Genomic DNA, 26,764 nt, shown 5'->3' with positions numbered 1-26,764 from the left:
AGCTGTTCTGTAGCTCATATCACAAAGCAGCAAAGAATTCTGTTCTGACCAATCCATATGCAACAGCTTTGTATCTCAGACTAGATTTCAGGAAATCACACCTACATTATTAATAACAAACAAATTAACTCATTTGAAGGCAATTCAACTGTATCTACAGAAACAGCATTAGAGAGATATATGTGAATATATATTTGTGACAGCTTTTCCTGCTGATGTTGTCCAAGAATAGCCAGGTGCAGCAAACATCTGACTGAAAGCTAGAACTGGTACAGCTTCCAGTCGGGGATGTTTACAGCAACAGACTACTACACATCACTGCGACTCTAACAGCACAAAGCAGCTGGTCACCTTTAGGGGAGGAGAAATAAAAGAAGACAAGAGTTAAGACATGCTTCTAGAACATTCCAACCAATTACTGTTCAGCTAATTTTGAGGAAAATATTATTTTCACATTTAGTAACAAAAATACAGTTCTAGATTCTCAACTTACATTAAATTAGCAAACTTTCTAAATACAACACATCAGAACACAAGTTCTCAATCTTTAATATACATTAAGACTTCTTTAGGTTCAAATTGATTTTTTTAATTTATATCTTACATTTATTTAAAAATGTATATTTATACATTTGAAATATATATAAATATATCCTTTGACTTTACTTCCCTATACCCACATTCCTAAAGCTCTTAAAAATAAATGGATTTCTACTTTGAATATCTGATGAACTTTGCAGATAGCGATCCTTTCATAATCATTTCTATTTTTAACTAAGTTTATATGCAAAATTAAAAACATAGCAAAACAAGTCACGTTTGTAAGGAAAACATCAGAAATGGAAATATGACAGAATTACGAAAATATTTACTTTCAGTGTCAAAATCCCACCTGATTAGTTTAAAGCTCTACTACAATCAACTAATTGAAAAAACAACCCCAAACCCACTTATCCTTGGGGAAGCATTAAAGGAGAAGGGCAGGGTAGGAGGGGAAAAAAGTAACAGCCTTAAGATGGAGGCTATAAATCACTATTTACAATGCATAAGACTTAAAGGGGAAACAATACACTAATTTGGTTTAATTTTTTTTGATTGCTCTAGGTTAGTTGTGGCATATTCTCCCAATGCTCCAATTTCACACTGTTGCACACAGAAGTAATCCAAAAGTCAAAATTCAAAGGACCCCTGTGGTGTTCCTGCTATTGCAAAAGGCTCCCCTGTCTTTGCGATGGACGTGGAGGGTCTGAAGCTGTTATCAGCAGATTTTTAACCATATAATTCTGGCTTGATCATACTGATGCAATACTTGTGTCTTATTTTTGTAGTTTTAGCAGAATGCTTTCCTTTTATTAACGCTGAAAGCAGACTGCTATATTCCCGAAGCAGCCTTTATCTCTTCAGAAAGAAAAGAACAAGTGAAAAGTTTCCTACTGCCAAATTATACACAGACATCTGCAATTTAAGGGGGAGAGATTGCAACAAGGAGTTTCAAAGTGAAGAAAAACTACAATTAAGATTTTTGTTACAGAAACCCGATCATATCCAGTTTGCAAATAAAGGTTTCCTCCTGAAACATGAAAACTTAGTAGTAAGTGGATTTAGTTATTACAGCACTATACCGAGATTAATAAGGAAGCTGCATGCAGTCACTATGGATACCATGCTGACCTTCATTATTTTTAAGAATAAATAGTTAAAAAGCCAGTGGTCATTTTGCAACAAAGGCCTCTTCAGGCTGTTCCAAAAACTGAAAATTCCCATTTTAGAGTGGAAAGAAATAGGCTATTTCATGCAGAGGTAGGCACATGGTATTTGACTAATTAGGCTGCTGAGCATTAAGTTGCAGTGAACCATTTCTTCTACTGCTTTCCTTTAACACTTACTTCTTAAGGAGTAATGAAGGTTACCACAATGTCACCTGCCTCAAAAGAACAAATCTCCACAATCTCCTTTGGTTTGAACATATAAATCATCAGAAAATGGCCCACGTGCCTGACAAAAAAGCCTCTTGCTGCTTTATCAAACTTGCTGTCAACTACAAGTGCTCACACAGCACCTTATAAAGTGATTATATTTGTATAACAGGAGTTGACATTTTCATTTCCAAATGTGGTGTTAACAAGGCAGAGGCATTGCCAATCACTCTGTACTACATGCTTGAAAGACAACTTCTATAAAAGTTTAATAAAAATTTAATAAAAATTAAAGATTTATTCAGAAGCATCTTCACTATTCTCCGAAATACTTTCTATTTTTAAACAAACAGAATCAAATAGCACACTCCAGCTTTTGTTAAGGGCTCCGCCCTCTCATTTTTGTAAAGCTTAAAAGCACTAGAAACCAACAGGATTTATTCTAACACCATCACAAGCTGAGGAATACTGACTGCTGGTTTCTGTTAATGCCTGTAACTATTTTTCTTAAGAACAGCAATAAAGATATTATTTGAAGTGTGAAATCCCCTTCTAAGGCCACATGTAGAGAAGACAGAATGACATAAAGCTTCAAGACCACATAAAGTCCTCCTGGCACAGGAAGTTTACCTCTTTGCCACTGTCCGACAGCCACACACCATCACCTGCCTCAAATTGTTCTTCCACTGTCAATACTCCAAATTAACAGAAAAGGTTTAATACTAAAAAGGGGACTCCATTATTATACCTAAAGATTGTGTTCACTTACAATTTCCAAATCAAAGCCATGCAGGCCAGAGGTTTACTGTGACTTTCCCAAGCCTCCAGTGTTACTTCATCCGTCACCCTGAACTTGTATTGCACGTTATGTGGGCACCTTCAGCACGGAGAAAGAAGGGGAGGAAGGGAAGAGGGTGAGGAGGCAAACAGTCAAAAGAGAGCCTCTTCCTCCTCTTCTCCCCACATCTTAAGATACCTTTACTACAACCAGCACAACCACTGTAACTTGTTGAATCTGAGGCCTCAGCTCTCACAAAGGAAATAGCTCACTATTGTTATGATTTTTTTCTAAGTCTTGTGTATTGACCAGAATTGAGAACTAAACATTAAATCCTAAATATAAAAAGGATTCCTGAACAGCACACAAACTTCAGAATAACAGGAAGAACTTTGCAGTGGAAGTAAACAGCCAGCATTCAACAGTTTTCTAGTAGTGAAATCTGGATTCTAAGATTCCATACTATACTACAGTATAATCTGTTTAAAGTGTAACCCTACACAAACAGATATGCTCTTAAAGCTTTTTTTCCTCCTTCCCCTACAAGCTCCACATAAATGTAAGTCTAGACAAAATACTAATACAAATCCAAACAATATAAATCCAAACATTTGTTTAATACATTCTTTCCCTTTTTACTTTAAGATAATGTAGTTATACCAAACTATTTAAATACAAACCCATCCATCTAATACTATAGTTAAGTAGCCAGAACAGATTTTGTCTTTTTTTTTCCTTTCCTTGGTGGGAGGAGGGCAGTCAAGGAGGGGAGAATAACTTCTTTTCACTAGATAGTTTTTCCAAACTTAATGCTCAAAAGAATTCCTAAAATTCTGAAATAGTGTGATTAAATTATCACTACTTTTCTACATTTTTCAAAAGCATTTTTATTGCACTTTTTCAGGGATCACAAAGGATAAATTAAGCTATTTGCCTTAAGTCAATGTGTCTGAATCAGCATTACATTTTAAGAACCAAAGTTTGCAGTTCATACGTAATCCAAGTCACATCATCTCCAACAGCACTTACATCATGCCATGATTCATGTGTGTGCTACTGCCTCAAATATTGACTGTATGTTGTAGCGAGCTTTAACACCCACAGAGAGTTCACTGCAGCACTAGAAGTTAACAGTGCATGATGAATTACGATGAATAAAGAAGCACATGTAAGTAGGTTTAACACTGCATTTCATCTGTATTTTCAGAAAGCACATACACTGCTTGTTTTGATCACTAACACACACGCAGTGCAACCAGTAATTTTGGTACAAGATGTAGAAGGATTTTTTACATTGGGGCCATTTTTGAATACAAAGTTCACACTACTGAATACACAATTACAGATCTGATTACTCTCTCAAAGAGAGTGGAAGACAGAAATAAGACGGAAAAAAATGAACACTAAGCTTGACAAGAAATAGAAACAAGGAATACATTTAATAGATGGTTCTTGCAGTAGTCATGAGAGCTCTACCCTTTAAAAAAAAAAACCCCAAATACATATAATACAAATAGAAATAATAAAGGTAATTCAGTCTTTACTATTTCCAGTAGAAGGTCTCCTATAACGTTGAAGCCTTCCGTGCTAGCTGACTCAAATATGGCCAAGCATGAATGGAAAAACTGAGTGGATATCAGTTGAGTCTGGTGTAGCAGACTTGAATCAATGCCACATTGAGCACACTCCTTCACTTAGTGACTTTTCACTCAGATTTGCAATTGTAATTCTCTGGCGGCATCAGCTGCCAACAATAGCTCTCTGTAACAATGTGATGGAAAAACTGAGAACTGCAAGGAGACAGTCATACTGCAGAGTCCCTTTACTTACCTTTGCTGAACAAGGACACATTTGGATGTGCCATTCTGTTAACATCAGCAGTCCAACTATTAAGTCTACACCAATAGATCTACAGGAAACACAAGACCAAAGTTCCCATTTTAATGATAATACTGTGTGAACATATTCCAATCCTTGCAAATGAGTATAGTTCAAATGTGACAAATCCTGGTATTCTCACATTTAATTTTGGTAAGCAGAGTCTGGAGCGTGTTCCTGCTGCCTGTAGACTTTGGTGGAAGCCCAGTGTCACAACAACATATTTCCCCTGCTGTAGAAAGTGAGCTCAACTCCTCTATCGCAATTAAATCTCGAATTATATCAGACTGAGAGGTAATCTGTACACCAGCACCAATCCTAACCTTGCTCCCAAAGCATGTACTACTTTTTTAATTACTTCAATGAAAATAATCTCAACCCAGCAAGCGTGAGAGTCACAAACATCAGGTAAATGCACGACACTTAGGTTTTACAAAGCATCTTTGTCCTTGCACACAAGTTAAAAAACAGACGTTAGTCGGTTATTTTGCAATAGGACCCAAGAGACCTGTTCTTTTAAGTACCCACGTACAGCCTGCTTTCACAAAGGAAATTGTCCATACAAGAACAGTAATACAATCATGGCATCCACTTCAGGATCAATCACAAAAACAAATAGTAAAGTACATACAAAATACCTTTCAACTACACTCAGAACGAATACTTCCATTTAAAATGTAGATTCCGATAAATTCTTGTCAGAAAATAATTTTCAGGATTCACTGACAGTAACTGGAAACACAATACACCAGCAAAACAGTTCACTTTGAAAACATTGCTCCATAATCTCCAATCAATCTTACATAGGATCTGACAAATATACTTTGAAGATTACTACTTTTAAAACCTTTCAAACACCATCTCCCCTAGGATCAAGCAACCTCCTTCAATAATTGATAAACTAACCAGAATTAAGACAGTTCCTTAGTCTGTAAATGTGCCAAGAATATATCTGACAAATTTGAGTCATGTTTCCCTGCTTGGAGCTATGTAATATTTAACATTTAGTTACTAAGCTACTATAAGAAAAGGAGGCACTTACTTTTTTTCTGGAGAAGACAGATGTGCCTTCTAGCAGGCTTTTTTTTTTTCTAAATCATGAAAATATTCTTTGATTTTCACACTGACTGTTCAAAACTGGCTTACCACTTACCCAACGTCTTAGTATTCTTTTGCTGTACTCTGCACGAAATTACCAGTATCATCTAGACAAAAAGTCATGGCATTTGCAGAAAGGTCCTGACAAGCACAAACCACACCACACTGTCATGTCTGAGAGAAGTAGAAAGAGGAGATACAGAGTATAACCACTGTCTGGAAAGCACACCGAACACATCTATGTAGCATTAATTTCTAAAGACATGGAGCAAAAGGCAATCAAGAACAGTTAAAGATTTATCTAAGGCAGAATCAACCTCTCCTGAAGAGATATAGGAGGTTATTTGATGTGTCAGTAACACACTTTGATTTTATTATGGCATTTGAGACAAATCTCCAGTCACAGTCTCACCTGGGAGCTGAGGATGCCCTATCTCTACAAAAAGAAGGGAAACTGAGCTGCAAAACTGGCGGGATCGCTGGCTGACAGCACTACCAGCAATGGCTGAATGTTCAGCTGCAAGTTGGCAAGAACCTCAGGGCCAACACAGGGCTCCAAACACACTCATCAGCAAGCAGGAAGATGACACAGGCTGCACCCTCAGCCAACCAGCAGGGGAGAGTGAAACAGATGGGGGCAGGGAAGAAGAGAGGGCTGACACACTGAATAGCAGCACTTCTACCAGCAGAAACAGAATGAAGGATGGGGCAAAAAGAAACCTCATCAGGATGAAGAAGGAAAAGCGCAAAGCTCTGCAACCAGAGCAAAAGAACCCCATGCATCAGCACAGGTAGGGGAGAACTGGCTGAGCAACAGCCCTCTGGAAAGGGCCAAAGTGCTGGGGCAGAAGCCAGCTGAAACGGGAGCCAATTTCTCGCTGCAGAGAAGGCAAACTACAGAAAGCATTGCAGGTAAGGGATTTTATCCCTTCTCTGCCTGCCACTGGCAAAGCCACTCTGCAGATACTGAGTGCTCAGGTGAGGATCCTCACTTCAACAGGATGCTCAGGAACCAAGGAGGGTCCAGCCCTGGCCTACCAAGGTGGTCAGGCACATCACCTACAGGGAAAGGGGCCTGTCTTCTCTGGCAAGGAGAAGGTTAGGACCATCTACAAGCCGTCTAGAGCTACCAAGATGGGAATTATAAAGACAATTGAGCCAAACTCTTTCAGCTCTAACAGTCAGGAGAAGAAAAAGCAATGGCCACAAAAGTCAGCATGGAAAATTCAGATTGGACATGAAGACAAATCTTTTCACTAGGAAGGTGATGAAGCCCAGGAACAGGCTTCCCAGAGAGTCTATGGAGTTTCTGTTCTTGGAGGATTTTAATGGCTTGGTTGGACAAACCCACAGCTGATCCACATTAAGTGCAAGTTATAGCCCTGTTTTGAGCAAGTGGTTGGACCTCCAGAAATCTCTTCTGACCATTATACTTGCAACTGCATGATCTCATTAATTCCTATGATATGCTTCCAGCAACTATAGCCTTATTTAAATGATTATCCTCCAACATGAAGTCAATAACTCTTTGGAAAAAGAATCATCTATAGTTGACATCAATACAGACTCTTGTATAAATACCCAGGTGTTACCAATAGACCACAGTGCTAGCAGCTCCAACAGTTCTGGAATCACAAATATTTAATGTTAGAACTATTTTAATCAGCTGGTGCCAAATACGTTAAAAAATAAACTACAAAGAAAATACAAATTGCATACCTAAGCCTATTGAATTTAAATCAGCTGCCAAACACTATCCCAGGGTCACCTTTGTAGAGCACTCAGTGTTCTTCCAGAAAAAAGCCCTACAAGATTACAATTCTACACCAGTATCTTTAAGAAAGATACTTTCACTTAGCTGGTTTGTAGAAGGTCCCTCAAATTTGAAAAAAAAGTGCAATTTTTCCCACAATAAAATTTTGAAGATGAAGTTCTTAAAATGTCACTCTTTAACAATACACAAGGATGCCTTACACTTAAGGATAGACTACAGATTTTAAGTCTGTATTTTTCCATAGGAAGTCTCAGTTCTGTTTCCTCCCATTATTAAGTATGGCTTTTCAAATAACAATAAAATAAATATAGAACATGGACAGCCCGGCACATTAAACTGTCCCTTTTGTCACAAATGCAGAGCTCTAGGTCATTCACCTGACATGAGAATCCTGCTTTTTGAGTACTTTTGGTTCAGCAAACCTTGAATTATCTCATGCTGTCACCGAGTTTAAAAATAAGAATGAAAGCTACTCAGTTTAATCAGTATGACTAGCAGATAAAATGAACTCTCTCTTCCTTGCATTGACTGGTACTTTTCACACCTTTTTGCTAACTAACCAGTGTAGCCATCTTAAATAAACCAACCCTGCGCCCTGCACAACAGGAGGAGATCTGCAAAACAGAACAGTTTGTGCTGAAAACAATACTCAAACTACATGTGTTCCATGCGGCTTCAATTCAGGATTAAGCCTAGTAGTCCCATCAATGGTCTAAACAGCCTTAAATCAAATGCATTAGCCAAGTCCAGAAGCACGCCTCTCAACTTTGTTTCATTCAAAAGAAGTCAATTTGCACATTCCACAAGAACTGCAGAACAGTAACTGAAGACCATCAGAACAGTCATGTCAAAAATGCACTCCTGATCCCAATTAAAACACGAATGTAGTTCATTGCATGACCCTTCAACTGTTGTACAAATTGAATCAGTTTACTGAGATGTCTACTGAGTGCCGATGTAAAGTAAATGGCAGGAGAAGCACATACAGCAAGAAATTCTTTCCAAAGCTTTAAGCCATTAGATAATTCACAACATGAATTAGTATAATATCCCAATGCATTTTCAATTGTCTGAAAATTGTCTAAAAAATTGGAAACTTACATGTCCATTCTGGGGTTCACAATGTCAAGAAATATCCTAACACTGCACTGCCAAATGCTGTCCAGTAGTCACAGCTAGTTCTGGTATTTGGAGAGCCCTGCACTGAGCAGGATTTAAAAAGAAAAAGAAATTGTAGGATCTGCTACAAATTATTCCTATATTCAGTCTTGGCAAAGTGCTTTCTCAAAGAGAATTATTTAGGATTCATCTTCTTCCACTCTGCTTTTCACATGAAAAACGAATTAAGAAAAGTAATCTATTTCTCAGGGAGAAAAAAAAACCCAGATCAGCAACAAAGAATGCCATTATCCAGCCTATAGTGATAGGCAGTCTGGAAGTAATAAACACAGTTATTCCAAAGTTAATCCTAAAGCAACTTTTATTAGCTGCAATTTGAATTACAGAACCTAAACACTTATATTTTATGCATACCTGCAAAATAGAGTAATACACAAGCAGCTGAGATCTCCGTCACACCTCAAATAGAAAATAATTCAGCAGTAAGAACATAGAATCATAGAATAGTTTGGGTTGGAAGGGACCTTAAAGATCATCTAGTTCCAATCCCCTTGCCATGGGCAGAGACACGTCCCACTAGCTGAGGCTGCCAAAGGCCCCATCCAGCCTGGCAGTGAACACCCCCAGGGATGGGGCATCCATATCCCTGGGCAACCTGTTCCAGTGTCTCATCAGTCTCATGGTGAAGAAATTCTTCCTTATGTCTAGTCTATATCTGCCCCCCTCCAGTTTATATGTAACATCATTTAGTGCAATTTAGTATTTGCTTTATAATCTTCTTAATGAGGGAGGCTGTTCTGCAAAGACCACTCCAAAAACACGGAGAAAGAATACTCACACCACAGGGCCTGACTACTGCTGCACTTTCAGGATGGTTTAAAGAGCACTGTGGCCAAAGAGTAGCCCTGCACTCTATCTTCCAGCTGAAGGATTCCTGCTTCCTCCACTGTTATGGGAATTTTACAATTTCATGATGCAAGTTACTTGGACAACCACTATATTAGCTGCAAACTAATCCTGGAGAGAAAAAAAAAATTAGAGAAGATGATCAGTTTTCCGCTACAGCAGGAGGCCATTCTCAGTTACTGGATGGCAGTGCAGTCCTTAGCATTGAAAGGAAAAAGGTACTGCACAGGGCAAAACTGCTTGTGTTGATGGCACTACAGTGTTAAAGCAGCACGGATGAATTCTTTAATTACAATAGGAACCTTTCCCCATCCCCTATCCCTGAAAAAGAAAAAGATGGCAATATTTAAGACCTCAGAAATCAACATATTGAGTGTGGAACAGTAATATGAGCGAAATACAGTAAACAACAACTAAAAAATTAATTTGGCAAAATCACACTCCCTTAAAGGTAGTACCAACTTTATAACTATCTAGATGTCTCGTCAATAATTCTATGCCTTGCAACAGGAAACTGACATTTGAGAAGAGCAGCAGAGGAACACCAAGTTGCCTTTCACTCTCTGCAAAGTTCACCCCAAGTGAACTGCAAGTCTGAAAGATCACAGAATCAGAATGACACGAGTTGGAAGGGACCCACAAGGATCAGAGGCTAACTCCTATTCCTGCATAGGACAACCCCAAAACTTACACCACATATCTGAGTGAATTGTCCAAATACTTCTGATGTCCTTCAACGTTTTTTGTTCACAGGGCATGTTAACATGGAGCTGCTCCCAGAGTGTTGCCAAACAGAGATGGCAGACTTCACCTTCATGGAAATGAACTGTGCAGGACTTACATGGCAACCACTTTTCCCAAATGCTGGAGGGAGCCCGAGGTCTGTCTTATGTCACAGATGCTCCACCTGCTGGTATGTGGGCAGTACGGATTATTCCAGAAAGCATCCTGCCTGACCTTGGAGAGGCAAAGACAAAACAAAAGAATGCAAGAATGAACAAAAATGTTTTCAAGTAGTCAGAAGCATCTAAAACACCTAAGGCAAAACCCCTCCTGAATAATTTGGCAGTATAATGCATTTCTGAATACTAATACTCCTGAAAAATATTTGTGAAAACCTCTAACCAAGGATGTGGTACAATTCGGCTTTGATGGCTGGCTACTACATACATAGACGTGAGTAACTTCATGAGGTCAAGCGTACAGCACTGTAGAAAAGTCTGCATAATAGATGTGAGCCAAGCCTAAAAGTGGAACTCTTGGAGTTTCTCCATTTAAAATCTTGATAAAGTCAAATCTATAAGTGAACTGTACTAGAGCCCAAAATAAAGTCAGGCATCTCCTCAAAACAAATGAGCCAAAAAAACCTGAAGCTGCCCACCTCGTTTCACCACTTTTACATATGAAAAATAATGTGTTCAGAAAAGTAAAACAAATAAGTAAAATGTGTCTTTTCACAGGGATCCTGCTATACTCAAGTTCATAAACCAGATGTTTGCTGAATGCAAGGTCTCGCATTCAATCTTTCAAATTCCCATTTAATTACAATACTATTTAAAAGTAGAACTCCTCAAACTAATTACATACTCCAACTTAAAGCAGTAACTTAGAAAACAGGAATCACCACCACCAGTTGGTTATCCTTGCCTACAGGAAAGATGGGGACGGGCTCTTTATCAGGGAGTGTGATGATAGGATGAGGGCAATCGTTTTAAGCTGAAAGAGAGGAGATTTACATGAGATACTAGGGATAAGTTTTTTCCTGTGAGGGTGGGGAGGCCCTGGCCCACGTTGCCCAGAAAAGTGGTGGATGCCCCATCCTTGGAGGTGTTCAAGGCCAGGCTGGACAGGGCTTTGAGCAACCTGATTCTGTGGGAGTTGTCCCTGCTCATGCCAGGGGGGTTGGAACTGAATGAACTTGAAGTTCCCTTCCAATCCAAACCATTCCATGATCCTATGATCAATCCATACACCACAGTGCTTCAGTCTCCAAGGATCTGGAAGTCCTATCTGTGCAAAGATTAACAAGACAGCTAAAAACAATGTCTTGATTTTACAGAGGGCAAAGAAATAACTGAAGCAGACTGCCACACAGTGCAAATTAACAGCATATATAAACTATCTATGCTGTTAAGGAAAATTTCGCAATCGTAGATCTGTAGTGTACCAGTACATTGACAGAAAAGCAGTATTCACCTTTTCATATAAGGCAAGTGACTAGAAAAACATTCCCCTTTTCACAAGAAGAAAAGTAATTAATGATTAACAGTCTTTGAGAACTGCAGCAGAGGTTTGGTGTTATTGGGATGCCTGGTATTCTTAGGAGAAATTATAAAGTAATGCTATGCTTAACAGCAATTCAAGCTGTGTAAATAGAGGTCTTGTTTCTTCATTTAGGTATAAGCAGTAAGTCAGATATCATTAACTACAACAATAAGGAACTTCACGCTGAAATCTGTGTTGTGTAAGAAAGTACAACAAATAAACCAGTACTTCTCCCTGATACTGGAGTATGCAATTTCACATTAATATACAGAACCACAACTTCAATCAGTTTCTTAGAATCAAGGAATGTTTAAGTACATAGATTCATTTTACTTTCCTGAGATTTTACTGCTTCTAGTTAATAATTGGTATAACCTGACTTTTAACTGAACCACCAGCTTAGCAGTTCCTGATCAACTCCCATGCTTATCAAGCCATTTAATCACCACACTCAAAGTGAAAAAACTCACTGTAGAATTTTGATTAGGCTTTTGAACTCAAAGCAGTCATACAGGGTGAAATCAAATGAAAAATACAAAAGACCAGACAGTCATGCCTAATCACACCATACCTGAGGATACCAACCACTACATTTATTTTGTTATTAAAAATACTAAAAGCATCAGATCAGATGCAGTAACTCATTTTACATTTAAGAGTAATTGAAGAAAAACAATCAGAGGAATGGGAAGAGTCAAAATAGATAGATGCATATTTTTAACAAAGAAAACCTTATGTTTCCTTGTTAAAGAATATGCCTTATATCACAATTGATTAGAGGTTTGAACACTGCAAGCTCCATTCAGAGTTATAATTTTCTCTTCTACTATAAAGGTTAGAGATATGGCATACCAATCTTCATAAAGCTCCAGAAGGCACCTTAACTTTCCTCGGCATTTCCTTGAAATACGCCCTTGATATACTCAGAACAGATGAGGGACAGGCTACAGAACTAGCTTCCCTGATACTAAAACATTCCCAACATTCCAGTGACCTGGAAATGCCTGATCCTGTCAACGGACAGCTTAGTTATCCCACTGCAAAGGGCTATGTGAAAACGAAGATTTTCTTGACCTACAGGGAGATGGGAGAGCTAGACTCATAGAACCACCATGAGGAAAAACAATCTCGAAAACACTGCCTTTGTCTTACTGGGACAAAGGACACACTTGTCAAACTACTATTACGAATTCCTTAGCTATAGTATTTCTTACCTTAATTTAATAGAAAAAAATGTATTTACTTATCCTTCCAGAAGTGAGTGCAATATTGATTACTCTTAAAGTTTACTGAACAATAAATTCAGATAAGCAAAACCCCAGAAGAAGTAGATTGAGAAGTAATGATAAAGAATATGTATTTACAAGCACAATCCTTATGCAATCAAATAATTTAGCTGCCAAATTTATCAGCAGTGCTAACAATATATCACGTGGTCTCTATAAAAAGCTGAAGATACTCTCAGAAAACAGCAGGTTAACATTACACAATGCATATTCATGATGTTGTTAAAAAGTTCATTAAAATAATGCTGCATATCAAATATGGACCACTCAGCCAGCAGGACGAACTTGGATAAAAAGAAAAGGCAACAGCTTTTAAGCACAAAGGTGCCGATCACCAGGAAGAGCCATCAACAACACACAGCTTTCACATCCCCAGCCAAAGCACTAGTAAGGCTGGGGCAAAAGAAAGAAAAACATGATGGAAAACTCACAACAATTTTAACTTTAAGTAATTAACCGAAGCCAGCATTGTTGACAGACTAGTGCTTTAAGTACCAACTCTATAGGTCCAACAGCTGACACATGCCTCAGAAATACTAGGTAACAGCAGCCCAACAGCTAGCCAGGTCACTTTGCTTAAACCAGAACACAATTTTCAGTCTGTTCTACTTCCACTCTTTTGTTTCAAATTTTTATCTTACTCAGTAACTCTGCCCTCTATTTTACTTATCTGTGTGCCTAGCCCTGAGGATAAGGCAAAAGGAGATAGTTTGGTGGAGGTTAAAAAAAGAAAAAAACGCCCTGTGCCAGCAGCCCCAAGCAGTCCGTATCCTGGGATGCACACTTATGAAGCTCACACACTAAGGAGCATTTTCTGCCAAGCTGCAGAGGATCAGCAGGGCATCTTTTGTTGCCAAGCATCAGCTTTGGGAGACAATACCTTCCAGAAGGTACAAATTTTAGCCTTTTCTGTAGGTTATCAACAGTACACAACGTATCTCACCTCTCACCCAACACTGCGGGCTTGCTGGGATTTCTGCATATAAGAGTACTCAGGCAGTACACTGAACACTCCAAATGATGACCTGAGCAGTTTAAGATATTGCAGAGAAAAGAGCTCAGTCTTCAGAAACATTGAGAAATACTTTGAATGTAAGGAGAATGATGACCCTGCATTTAGCTGAACTTTTTCTGCAGAGAAAACAGTGAAGCGAATGAAGTCCTCTGAGGCTCATGTGGCACGTTGATTTATTATACTCATGTTGAGGCTCAAACATCCATTCTTCACACAGTTCTTGCACTGCAAAAGATTTACTTTGGACTAACTTATTTTATTTCTATAATCTTTACATAAAATGCCTATGTTCTTACAAGTTCCACTAATATCACTTTGATATCTAACATCATGTTGATACAGAGTGAAACATAAGAATTAAACAGCCTTTTAGTAGTTTAGCTTCCTGAATCCCACAGGATTCAACATGCCCCTAGACATGAAACAATCTTATCTAGGGCACATCTTGTGAATATTTTCATCTTTTTTTCCTTTATCTTTCTAACCCTTCTGCAGAAATATAGACCTAATTCCCTCAACCTTCTTATGCTATTAAAACTCCTTAGTGGTGTTGGCATCAAGGCATGCTAAGAAGACAATATACAAGGAGCAAACAGGTATTACTAAACCTCTGGCATAGAAAACTTATCCCTACTAAATAAATCTTAAACTGCAAGGTGGGTTATGCAGCTTCTCATTAAGTGCCAGCTCAGATAAAGCAATACCTCTTTATTGGGTAGTAGAGCATTCTAGTTAGACCAGACCATCACTGTTGTAATTTATGGAACTCCCTAAAAAATGAAAAAAGCAGGAAGAATTTGAAATAAATATAAATACGAAAGACCGAGACTGTAACTGTTGACAAAGCTACCAATAGGGTGATGAACATGCTCCAAATACACTCTCTTCTATCTGTACACTGTATTATTAATTGATATTATCACCTTTTTGAATAAAGAACCAGTGGAGTAGGAGTTTTTGCATTTCTCAATTTTTTTTTTTTTTGTATAATCCTTAGCACTGTGCTAACTGTTATGGGTTCAATCAGTCATCAGTGTAACTATCCCTTTGTTCTTCTTTACTCTTACCACTCCACAGTGTCTCCAAGCAATCTTGAAACTATCACTGAGCCAGACAATGAAGTAAGGCTAGAAAGCTACCCAAAACATCTTCAAACAAACTAGATAAAATAAACTACGTAAACAAATTATCACAAATACAACTCAATACCTTCTAGACCTCTTCAGGAAAAAAACTATTGTCATGCAGCACATTTGTATTATCCATTATGTATACTTCCAGCTACAAGATTTTCACCTCTCCACTCCATAGATCACAACAGAAAAAATCCCTATCACGTTCACCAAGACAGAAATGAAAACAGCATGCTCACTTGCATAGTCTTTTCAGCTTGCTCTCAATCTGATTATTCACCTGTTTCGTATAGACTGCCATCTGCCCACTCCTCCTCCTGTCTGTCTCCAACACAGACTTTGTGCCATCTCGTAAGCCTTTTCAATTTTTTTAAGCACCGTCCTGAACACTTCTTCCAGGTCACTGATACAGACAGTGAATAAACTTCACTGCAAAACTGCTCCCAGGGGCTACATAGTCATTACAGTGTACATCGACTCCATGGAGAGAAGGTTTTGCCACTTAAATCTTAAAAGCCCCTTTATACTTATTTCCCATCTTAAAATAAATTTATATACATAAAATATGTATGCAGGTAAAGTATGCATATTAAATATGTATACAAATATATTTACGTACTTATTTAAGACAGGAAATAGATTCAGGACCAAGTCAGCCACAATTCACGCTTATTTTTATTGGTGCAGCATGAGCACCAATCATCAGTGAATACTTAAAGAGTAAACACGCAGGTATTTTTATTTTAGGCGAACAACCCACTGCTTCACAGAACCTGACAGTTGCCTCCCTCCATTAACTCCATGGCTGTTACAGCCAAATGTTATCATGTGTTGAAAAGGACACTGCGATTAATTATGTAGTTCCAATCTCGCCCTTTTATTATTAGGAGGAATGTTCATTTCCTAAGTCATGCATGACAGTTGCTTAAAATTCCATCTGGCTTTTTCAATTTACACTAGGAACTTCCACACTAAAGTTCATGAATATATTAACTGTGTTGATTTCCTTCCCCCTAAAGAAAAAGCAGTTTTCAACAAAACTTTTTGCTTAAGGACAGACAGATCTGTAAATGCCTGGTAGCGTTTAGGAAGTAACAAAGAAGGGTTCCATGCTTCTTCACACAAGAAGGGCTTGTTTAAAATAAAAAAAGAAGTGGAAAAATAAATCTGAAAGAACTTTCACTTTACTTTGTCTGCCACTGACCTTTAGACCTGACACCCACTGCATCCTGTGGGAAACTTTTTCCAAGAGCCAACTTTCTTATAAATATTTTAGCAGATTTAAGCATCCAGACTACATTTTATTTGCCTGCATCTACAGAATGAAAAGGCAACTGAATATCAACATGTATGTGCACCTCCATATTCACATAAATATCTGTAAAGCAATAAAATACAATGCAAAGGAATCTTGAATGTGCTACACGCAGGTGCTTTTGAAGTAATTTTTTTACAAGGTTTATTCTTACAGCTGCTACAAGTCTCTGCTAAAATCCATACAACTGCATTGCCGTCCATTTTCCCACATATGGTTTTAAAACATATTTGCATATCTTCCAAAAAATAACAAAGGAACTAAAAAGTCCGTGCATTCCTAGACTTGTGTGATAAAAGCAACAGTGATAATTCAATTCCCTACTGAGAATGAAAATTCAAGTCCTTCTTAGTTGTTTTGCCAATATATCTCTTTAAACTCTGCAATAGGGGCTTACTTAGAGGAATTTGTTCAGCTTTTAAGTGTCAAAGCACAGCACCTGTTCCTTTTCAGATGTCAAGTCTTATATTCCTCTTGTTTCTCCATTACAGTGAGGAATTGTTTCATGCAGTACAGAACACATCGCTTGTGGAAAGTTACAGGAAAGCTTTTGCCATTACTTCCACCGGCCTTCCACACCAGGACTCATTTTCAGGCGAGTTTGTCCTCCATGTCAACCCTTCTTCCCCTGTGGTTCCAATGCAGAGCTATACATCTTGTGCAGTCATGTACATGACTGTACTATATCAGTTTTCATAAGGAAACTTTCCAGCTGCTCAAAACAAGCCATGGAGCCAGAAAAGGATGACCACGCTCACCACAACAGGTAAGCAAGAATTTGGCTCTTTCGCACTGCTAGAGCATTAACAAAAGAGACCAGAAAATATTCAAGAGCCTCCCCCCGCCCTTTTTTTTTTTTTTTAAACTGAAACATTAGCTGCTGTTCAAAGAAGGATCTTGATTTCTTTAGAATTAAACTATAAACACTGCATTATTGCAGGATTTTATGCCAGCAAGTTTCAGCTAGATTTAGCAAGCCAGAAAACCAGAAGGAATGTTTGGTTTTGAAAGCTTATAATGGAGCATTTGCTTCCATTTCACCCATTGAGTGACAGTATCTTCACTACGCATGACTAAATGCTAACTACAAGAACAAGTTTAAAGCATTGGTATCTGAAGGCACAATTCCTCTCCAAAACCTTGTAATAAGTGGACAGCAGTAGTATATAAAAGCCTGTGTTTTCTAGTCTTAATATTACTGAAGCTTCTGTTGAAACTTTAGTTCTTTGGTTTTTATGGCTGTTTTATCACCAGCCATCAGAACTGCATTAGTGGTCTATCTATGTATGATACAGATGAAGGCTCCTGTCCAGTAAAGATTCGATTACATCCATAGCCACAGTACTTCACAGTGGTTACAGTTCCCATTACCAAAAGGAGCTGTGTCTCACTCCAAGTTATTCCTCTGATGTCTTCTAGGAGGACAGTATTATGCTCCTGGCACAGATCTCTGCTCGTAAGAAATTTGCATGTGGACATTTGAGACAACAAGCAGCCAGAACTATTCAGCTCTGAAACCCTACAGTAAGATAACGCCAATGAATTTTCATGCATGAGAACAGCAGGACAGGATGTACAGTGGAAGCTTACATAAGACAGAAGGCACTGCTGGGAACAGAAGTGAATAGCATAAATGGCTCAGGAAAATGCTGATGTCACCCGCATACGTCTGGGTTGTGCCGGCCAAGTTTCTCTGATCCTAAAACTGGCCCTTCTAGCTGTTCGTAAAACCTCATAGTTTGCTCTGTTTCACAGTGACCTTGAAAAAAGAACTTGTTTTCAAAAACCCATTTTCTTCCTAATATTAAGATGAGAGATAAAAATTAAAATCCAAGGTGAATCCAGATTTATTGTAGCAGTTATAAGGAAGAATCTAAAGAAAAACAGAAAATGTAATAGAGAACTGGAAAAAGCATGTAATTCTGTACACAAATACTTGCTCCTAATACTGAAAAAACAGTTCAAACACAACTTATCTGTTTTAAAATATGACCTCTAAAAACCTACTAAGGTCAATGAGACTTGGAGTTGTCACTTAGTGAGCTCTTCTTGCATAAATTAAAGATGCCTAAGGATAGCTATGAAACTGGGTATTTAATTTTTTCCAGGGCACCTACATATTATGAATTAACAATGAATTGTGATTTTACCAGAGCAGCTTTCAGTTTTGTTAAGAAAAAATAAAGAAAATCCCCAAACAACCCCAACTGTGTTGTGCGTACCTCCTCCTCAACACAGAAATCTTTCCTATTTAATGTTAAAATGTATTAGGGAAGTTTCATATTAACTTGAGTAGAAAAGTGAGCAACTCTAGATCAAATTACTCTCAAAATCCCCCTAAGATATCAGTCACACAGTGCCGCTTCCTGATGTATGCTTGTACAGTAGATTTTTACAAAGAAAAAGAGACAAGTAATCTAGTTGCACAAGTCTGTGCAACTCAGGCCAGTATCCACAGCAGAAGCATCAACTCCCAGCTCTGTGCTGGGCTGCTTTCACCCATTATTGCAATAGCTGCCCACCACTTCAGAGCAGCGCATGAACTGCGACAGGTCACTCCATGTTTCTAGCATTCCTTTAGTGAAGTTTTTGCCTATGGCATTCTTACGACATTTTCTATTGAGAGCATATATAAGGTGAGAGAGAAAATACAACTCCTAAACTTAAACTACTTGGTTTATCTTTCATTACACATGTAAGAAACTTTTTGTCACTCTCTTTAGTATTTTCTTGCCAATACAGACGCACCCTGAGGTAGCATGGAGTTAATGCAACTACCCAACCCTGGCAAGTACAACTGAACAGTACTGCAGAAAGTTAAAAACCAACACCACAAGTAATTTCTTCATCCCATCAAGTACACCAGAACATCTCTTTGCCAGTTCCCTACCAAAACACCAGATCTAACACCAGGTAGCTCAGAATTGCCCGCTATCAGAGATAATCAGCCACATGAGAAATTCACAAGGTTTCCTTAGCAGTGGAAATGGACACCAGCTTTGTTCTAGGCAAACAGGAGGGGGGGGGAACCCACAAACTACTTGCACTGTGGAATGGCAGCCCTTTAAAAGCATATTAAGAGCACCCCATGCATAAAAATAATAAGAATAAAATGACCACACAGTGCATGTCATGCAATATCACAGGTCATTAAACATCTTTTTAAGTCAGTCCCTATTTCCACTGAAATTCTGCAAGCAACACACTCACATCCTGGCCACAGCCTCTATGCTTCTGTAGTAGAAATAATATTGTTATCTACCTGTTATTACTATAGCAGATAAGGGTTTCACAGTCATTAGTCTATTTAACCACAACACATTTTTGGAAAGCAGCACCATTCCTGATTCATAAGCAAACAGAGAACTGATGGAAAAAGACTTATCCAAGGTCAAGGAGTAAGTCTCTGGTAAAGTTAGAAACTTCACCTGGTTTTGCCTTCATGCAGCTAATACTTTCTATTAATGAGTCACTACTGCTCCTTTAAATTATTCCTTGAACATGAAGAGACAACACACTGCCTGTGGCATACTAACAGCAGCTTCACTCCAGGGTTTTCTAAAAAATTAAAAAAAAAAATTTAAAAAAAATCACACCCAAGGGCCTTGTTCTGTGCTGTCACAGAATCTACTTCAGCGCTGGGCTGCTGGGGATAAAAAAGAAAAAAAAAAGGATGTATGTTTATATTATAGAATGCCAGGTTGGAAGGGACCTCAAGGATCATCTGGTCCTACCTTTTTAGGCGACATATAGTTCATAGAGCCCAGCACCCCGTCAAGCTGAGCCTTAAAAGCATCCAGTGTAGAGGAATCTACCATTTCCCTGTGGAGATTATTGCAATATTTAACTCTTCTCATGGTGAAAAATTTTTATTCTGGAATCCAATCAGAATCTATCCAGGACCAACTAATACCCACTATCCCTTGTCTTTTCCATGTGACTCCTTGTAAAAAGAGAGTCTCCATCCTCTTGGTGAACATGCTTTCTGTACTGGTACATGGAAATAAGGTCTCCCCTAGGCCTTCTCTTCTCAAAACTGAACAAACCCAGTTCTCTCGGCCTTATCTCGTATGGTAGGTTTCCTAGTCCTCTGATCATCTTGGTGGCCCTTCTCTGAACCCTCTCCAGCCTGATCTCATTTTTTTTTTTTTGTATATGTATTTATACGATTAGGTAGTCTGCCCTGTTCGTGATCCAGCTCTCTTGCTAGATAGGAAAAAAAACTGGTCCCCGAGTAGTTTTGCTCCCTCACACTGCAGCCCACCAGGCCAGGGCAAAGTGCAGGGAAGAAGGGACGGGCAATCGGGAGACAAGTTATGCAAAGCCTGGGGGCCGGAGAGGGGGGCAGAAGTCTCGACAGCCCAAAAAAAAACCCCAACCAAACCCCAAACCAACCTAACCTCTGTTCCCAGGTCAAGGGGTCAAAGCAAAGCAGGAAAAATGGGGTGGGGAGGAGGTCACATCATCAAGGGCTGCACGCTGGGAAAGGGACCCCATGGCCCGTGGGAGGGGGAAAAGGGGTGTGTGAAGGGTGTGGAGATCCTCTCCCTCCCTCCAAGGCCCCATCCCACCCCGCAAAGACTGTGGGGCTCCTCTCCATTCCATCCCATCCCTCAAAAGCTGTGGGGCTCCTCTCGATCCCCCAAAACCCCATTCCACTCCGCAAAGGCTGAAGGGCTTCTCTCCCAGCCCCCAAAACCCCATTCCACCCCGCAATGGCCGCGGGGCTTCTCTCCCAGCCCCCAAAACCCCATTCCACCCCGCAAAGGCCATGGGGCTCCTCTCTCAGCCCCCAAAACCCCGGCCCACCTTTCAAAAGCTATTGAGCTCCTCTCCTTCCCCCCAAGACCCCGTCTCACCCCGCAAAGGCTGCGGGGCTCCTCTCCATTCCCCCAAGACCCCGTTTTATCGCGCAAAGGCTGCGGGGCTCCTCCCCATCCCCCCCAAGACCCCATTTTATCCCGCAAAGGCTGCGGGGCTCCTCTCCCTCCCCCACAAGTCTCCATCCCACCCCGCAAAGGCTACAGGGCTCTTCTCCGTCCCCTCAAAACCCCTTCCCACCCTGTAAAGTGCCAGGGTCTGACAGCCCGCCCCGCTCTCCAAAATCTTTCCTTCCCATGGCTGAGGGACTGAAGGATACAAGCTGCCCTCTCCACCCCCTCTTTCCCCCGGGAATGCCGAGGGGTGGGAGCCAGGGGCCGGGGATGAGAAACAACTGCCCCCCCAGTACTTGCTCCCCGAGTACCTGCCCCTCAGTACCCCCCCCGCCCCCCTCGTACCTGCGAGGTCCCCCGGCCCTGAGGGGCCGCCCCGCCCGTGCCCCCCCCTTCCAGCTCTGCCAGGCGGGTGGGTGCGGAGCCGCCGGGACGGGCTCCGGGCCTCGGCTCACCGCGTCCCCTCCTCGCCTTTAGTTTGACCTTTCCCGTGCCTGCGCTCCCCGTCCCCGGCACACGTTGACGTCACTGCCATGGCAACCAAGCCCCGCCCCCTCTCTCCTCCTACCTCCCCTTCCCGTCTCCTTCGACTCTCCGCGACGCACGCACGCACGCACGCACGCACCGCCCCGAGGGGTGGGGGCCTCCTCCCTCGCGGCCAATGAGAGCCCGGGGGGGGAGCCTCGCGCGGCGGGGGAATGGGGTGCAGTGGGTATGGATGGGGAGAGGAACGCTGAGGAGGAGAAGGAGGAGGGGAGGGATGCGCGGGCTGCTCTGAGCATGGTGTGAATGGTGCACGGGGGGTTTATAGGGTGTATGGAATGTATGGTGCACTGAGCATGGTGTGTGTGCTGCACGGGGGGTGTATGGGGGTTTATGGTGCACTGAGAGCATGAGGTGTGTGGTATATGGGGTGTATGGGGTGCACTGACCATGGTGTTTGTGGGTGCTCAGGGGACACTGAGCATGGAATGTATGGATGGTGCACGGGGAGGGCATTGGGGGGTGTGTGGTGCAAAGGGTGCGTGGAGTGCAGGAGCTGCACCGAGCGTGGTGTGTATGGTGCACAGGGGTTGTATGGGGTGCCTGGAATGTGTCATAGAATCATAGAATAGATAGGGTTGGAAGAGACCTTAAAGATTATCTAGTTCCAACGCCCCTGCCATGGGCAGGGACATCTCACTAGATCAATGCCCCATCCAGCCTGGTCTCAACACCTCCAGGGGTGGGGCATCCACAACTTCCCTTGGCAACCTGTTCCAGTGTCTCACCACTCTCATGGTCAAGAAATTCTTCCTAATGTCCAGTCTAAATCTGCCCGTCTCCGATTTATACCCATTCCCCTCATCCTGTCACCACAAGCCTTTATGAATAGCCCCTCTCCAGCTTTCCTGTAGGCCTCCTTCAGGTACCAGAAGGTTGCTGTAATAGCTCCTCTGAGCCTTCTCTTCTCCAGGCTGAACAAGCCCAACTCTCTCAGCCTGTCCTCGTAGGGAAGGTGCTCCAGCCCTCCGATCATCTTTGTAGCCCTCCTCTGGACCTGTTCCAACAGCTCCATATCCTTCTTACATTGAGGTTTCCAGAGCTGGACCCAGTATTGAGATGAAGTCTCACAAGAGAGGAATAGAGGGGCAGAATCACTTCTCTCAACCTGCTGGCCACACTTCTTTTGGTGCAGCCCAGGATACGGTTGGCCTCCTGGGCTGCAAGTGCACGTTACCGGCTCATGTCGATCTTCTCATCGACCAGCACATCAAGCCGCTCTCTGCAGGGCTGCTCTCAATCACATCATCCCCCATCGTTTAGTGAAAACGGGGATTGCCCCTACCCAGGTGCAGGACCTTACACTTGGCCTTGTTGAACCTCATGAGGTTCTCACAGGCCCACTTCTCCACCCTGTCCAGGTCCCTCTGGATGACATCCCGTCCTTCTGGTGTGGCAACTACACCACTCAGCTTCATGTCATTTGCAAACTTGCTGAGAGTGTATGGGGTGTATGGTGAATGGGGGGTGCATGGTCCACGGGGTGTATTGAGCATGATGTATATGGTTCTTGGGGGGTGTATGGGGTGCAGGAGTTGCACTTAGCCTGGTGTGTATGGTGCACAGGATGGTTCTGCCCCTCTATTTCTCTCTTGTGAGACCTCATCTGGAGTATTGTGTCCAGTTCTGGAATACTCAGCATAGGAAGGATATGGAGCTGTTGAAACAGGTCCAGAGGAGGGCTGCAAGGATGATCAGAGGGCAGGAGCACCTTCCATATGAGGACAGGCTGAGAGAGTTGGGCTTGTTCAGCCTGGGGAAGAGAAGGCTCAAAGGAGGTCTTATAGCGACCTTCTGGTACCTGAAAGGGGTCTGCGGGAAAGCTGGGGAAGGACTATTCATAAAGGCTTGCGGTGATAGGAAGAGGGGGACCAGGTATAAACTGTAGAGGGGCAGATTTAGACTAGGCATTAGGAAGAATTTCTTCACTATGCGGGTGGTGAGGCACTGGAACAGGTTGCTCAGGGAAGTTGTGTCTGCCTCATCCCTGGGGGTGTTCAGGGCCAGGTTGGATGGGGCCTTGGGCAGCCTGATTAAGGGCGATGTCCCTGCCCATGGCTGGGGGGTTGGACCTAAATCATCTTTAAGATCTCTTCCAACCCTAACTATTCTATGATTCTATGATTGTGTATACGGTGTGGGGAGGAGTGTATGGTGTATGAGGGGATATATGGTGTATGGGATGCACTGAGCCTAGTCTATATGGTGCACAGGGTGTACTGAGCATGGTGTATATGGTGCATAGGGTATGTATTCTGTATGGGGTGTCTATGGTGCACTGAGAGCATGGTGTGTATGGTTTACGGGGTGCCCTGAACATAGTGTATATGGTATACATGGCATACAGGGTGTGTATGGTATGCTGGGTCCCCTGAGCATGGTGTATGTGGTGTGCAGGTGCATATAGTATATGGGGGGATGCGTGGGAGAGGTAGTGTGTGTGTGGGATGAATGGTACACTGAGTGCGTGGAGCACTGAGACCATGGTGTGTGTGATGTGCGAGGTGGGGATGTTGTACAGGGGTGCATGGTGTATGGAGTGTATATGGGATGTGTATGGGTGGAGTGTATGGTGCACAACATGCACTGAGCATGGTGTATATGGTGCACGGGGTACGTGTGGTACACTGAGCCTGGTGTGTACGGCGCACAGGGGGCACCAAGCGTGTGTATGGTGTACTGGGGGGGGTATGGTGTATGGAGTGCACTGAGCCTGATGTATATGGTGCGCAGGGTGTATGGGGCATTGTGTATATAATATATATGGTGCACGGAGTGTACTGAGCATGGTGTGTATTGGTGCACGGGGTGGGTATGTTGCAAGGGGTGCACTAAGCATAGTGTATATAGTGCACAGGGTCTGTATGATGCATGGGTTGCCTTGAGCATTGTGTGTATGGTATATGGAGGATGTATGATGTGTGGGGGTGTATGGTGCACGGGGTGCGCTAAGCATGGTGCATATGGTGAACGAGGTGTGTATGGTGCATGGGGTGCACAGACTGCAAGGGATACGTGATTCGCTGGATGTGTGATGTGTATAGTACACAGGATGCATGGAGTGCATGGTCTTCATGGTGTATACAGCGTGTGAGGTGCATGACAAGGAGTGTGTGGTCTTTATGGACTACACTGTGCATTGTGTGTGTATTTAGTGCACAGTAAAGTGCATATCATTCATACTGTGCCGTACAGTTCACCACTTTCACCCCACAAGCCCTGGAAGTGTTTCTCGGCAATGCAGGGGGGAGGATGGGTGATGGAGCGTGCAGGAGAGCACGTTGGAGAGCTAACTAAGTTCTTGAGAGGGAGATGTGTCAGTGAGAGCAGAGGTAGAGGAATGTAGAATAGGAGCAGGAGCAGGAGGAATGTTGCACATGGCTGTGTAGAGTCAAGGGCAGAGCAGTGCACTAAACTAAAGACCAGATAAGGGGGGAAATAAAGAGGGAGAACGTGCTTTCTCACACTCCCCAGTGCAGCGAATCCTTCCCTTCTCTCCAGAGGGAGAAAGCAAATCTTAACACGAGTTTAAACACTGTCTTTTCTCTGCGCACACTTACACAAGCCAAGCTAGTGCTGTCATAGTTTGGCCTACTTCTCTCCATCTCTAATATTCTTTCTTATCTTATGGTACTTCAGTATTCCCCAAGGATCAAGCTGCTTCTCCCAGGCCCTCAACTCACAGCTCATTCCTGTTGCTTGGGGAGCATATGGGCAATTGCATTTACTTTCCCCTAAATATTTGGTGTAGATATTGTGTATGTCATATGTATGAGGTACAGTAGGGTGCACACCTCAATGCTTCAGTGCACAATGTGTGCATACATTTTTTATGTGCAAATCCTTTGCTTTCAACACTGTCAGCTGTGAAAAAGGTTATGCATGCACAGCATGCAGCCTTCTGTGCAAGGCCGGTACAGCAGGCGTCTTCGGGTTTGTACCTTGTTTCATGAAAGGTGCGTGCAGTAACAACGTAATATGTATTGTAAGCACTGAGATAAGTACATAGGCATGATATTGAAATACACAAACAATCAGCACTTACGGTGTCTTTCATCTACCCTATGTGCAGAACACATTGTATACTTTATATGTGCCACACATCTGTCAGAGCTCCAAAATGACAGTTTCAAACAATTTTTAATCAGAAATATTCAGAATACAATATTCATCAGAAATACATATGAGCTTCACTAAACCCTTCCTGAAGGTGGATAATAGGGCAAGGACACAGTTTCCCTGCCTTTGAATACATGATACCGTTTTCCCAGTGTTTTAGCAAACCAGTTTAAACCTTATCAGGGCAAGACCAGGACCCGCAGTGTGAATACATTTGTGGTCTAGTTCTTGCTTGTTTGAAGGCAGAGATCTCACAAGGAAATTATTTTAAAGAGAGCTTTTAGCTGTCACTGAATTTGTAACACAGCTTATTTCTTATCAGCCCAGCTAGATCTGGTGTTGTATTACCAACTGCCAGAAAAACACTCAAATTTTGGTGATATTCAGAGCAGAAACATCTGGATGGAAGGCAGCTCTTTCACAGCTGACGCATGTGCTGACCTGCCCAGTGAGGGTAATGCCAGCCTGTCCTGGGGAGTCCTATGCCTGGATCTGCTGGCTTTTGCTGGTGGGTCACAGGTCTTCCAGAACTTGCTTTTTGATCCGTGTCTTTTTTTAGTGCCTATCTCCAAACTATGAGCCTGATTATGGACAGCTCGCAGGGCTGCAAAGGGGTGAATTTGGCCAGTCAGCAGCAACCAGGAGTGATCTTTTTCTAGTACACTAGATAACCATGTAGCACCAG

The 26,764-nt window shown here is 41.8% G+C and overlaps 1 long non-coding RNA gene across 1 annotated transcript; it reads right to left on the bottom strand.

Moving 5' to 3' along the window:
- Positions 1-7,589: 7,589 nt before the first annotated feature.
- Positions 7,590-21,875, bottom strand: LOC128851287 (uncharacterized). Its single transcript, XR_008448609.1, has 3 exons — positions 21,763-21,875; positions 10,311-10,426; positions 7,590-9,580 (listed from the first exon to the last, which is right to left on the bottom strand). It is a non-coding gene; the product is annotated as an uncharacterized LOC128851287 (long non-coding RNA).
- Between the last annotated feature and the right edge of the window lie 4,889 nt (positions 21,876-26,764).

This window comes from Cuculus canorus, chromosome 2 (assembly GCF_017976375.1).
Source record: "Cuculus canorus isolate bCucCan1 chromosome 2, bCucCan1.pri, whole genome shotgun sequence".
In the NCBI taxonomy this organism is placed as follows: Eukaryota; Metazoa; Chordata; class Aves; order Cuculiformes; family Cuculidae; genus Cuculus; species Cuculus canorus.
The sequence above is the reverse complement of the archived record's forward strand: the minus strand, read 5'-3'. Positions and strand labels throughout refer to the sequence as shown.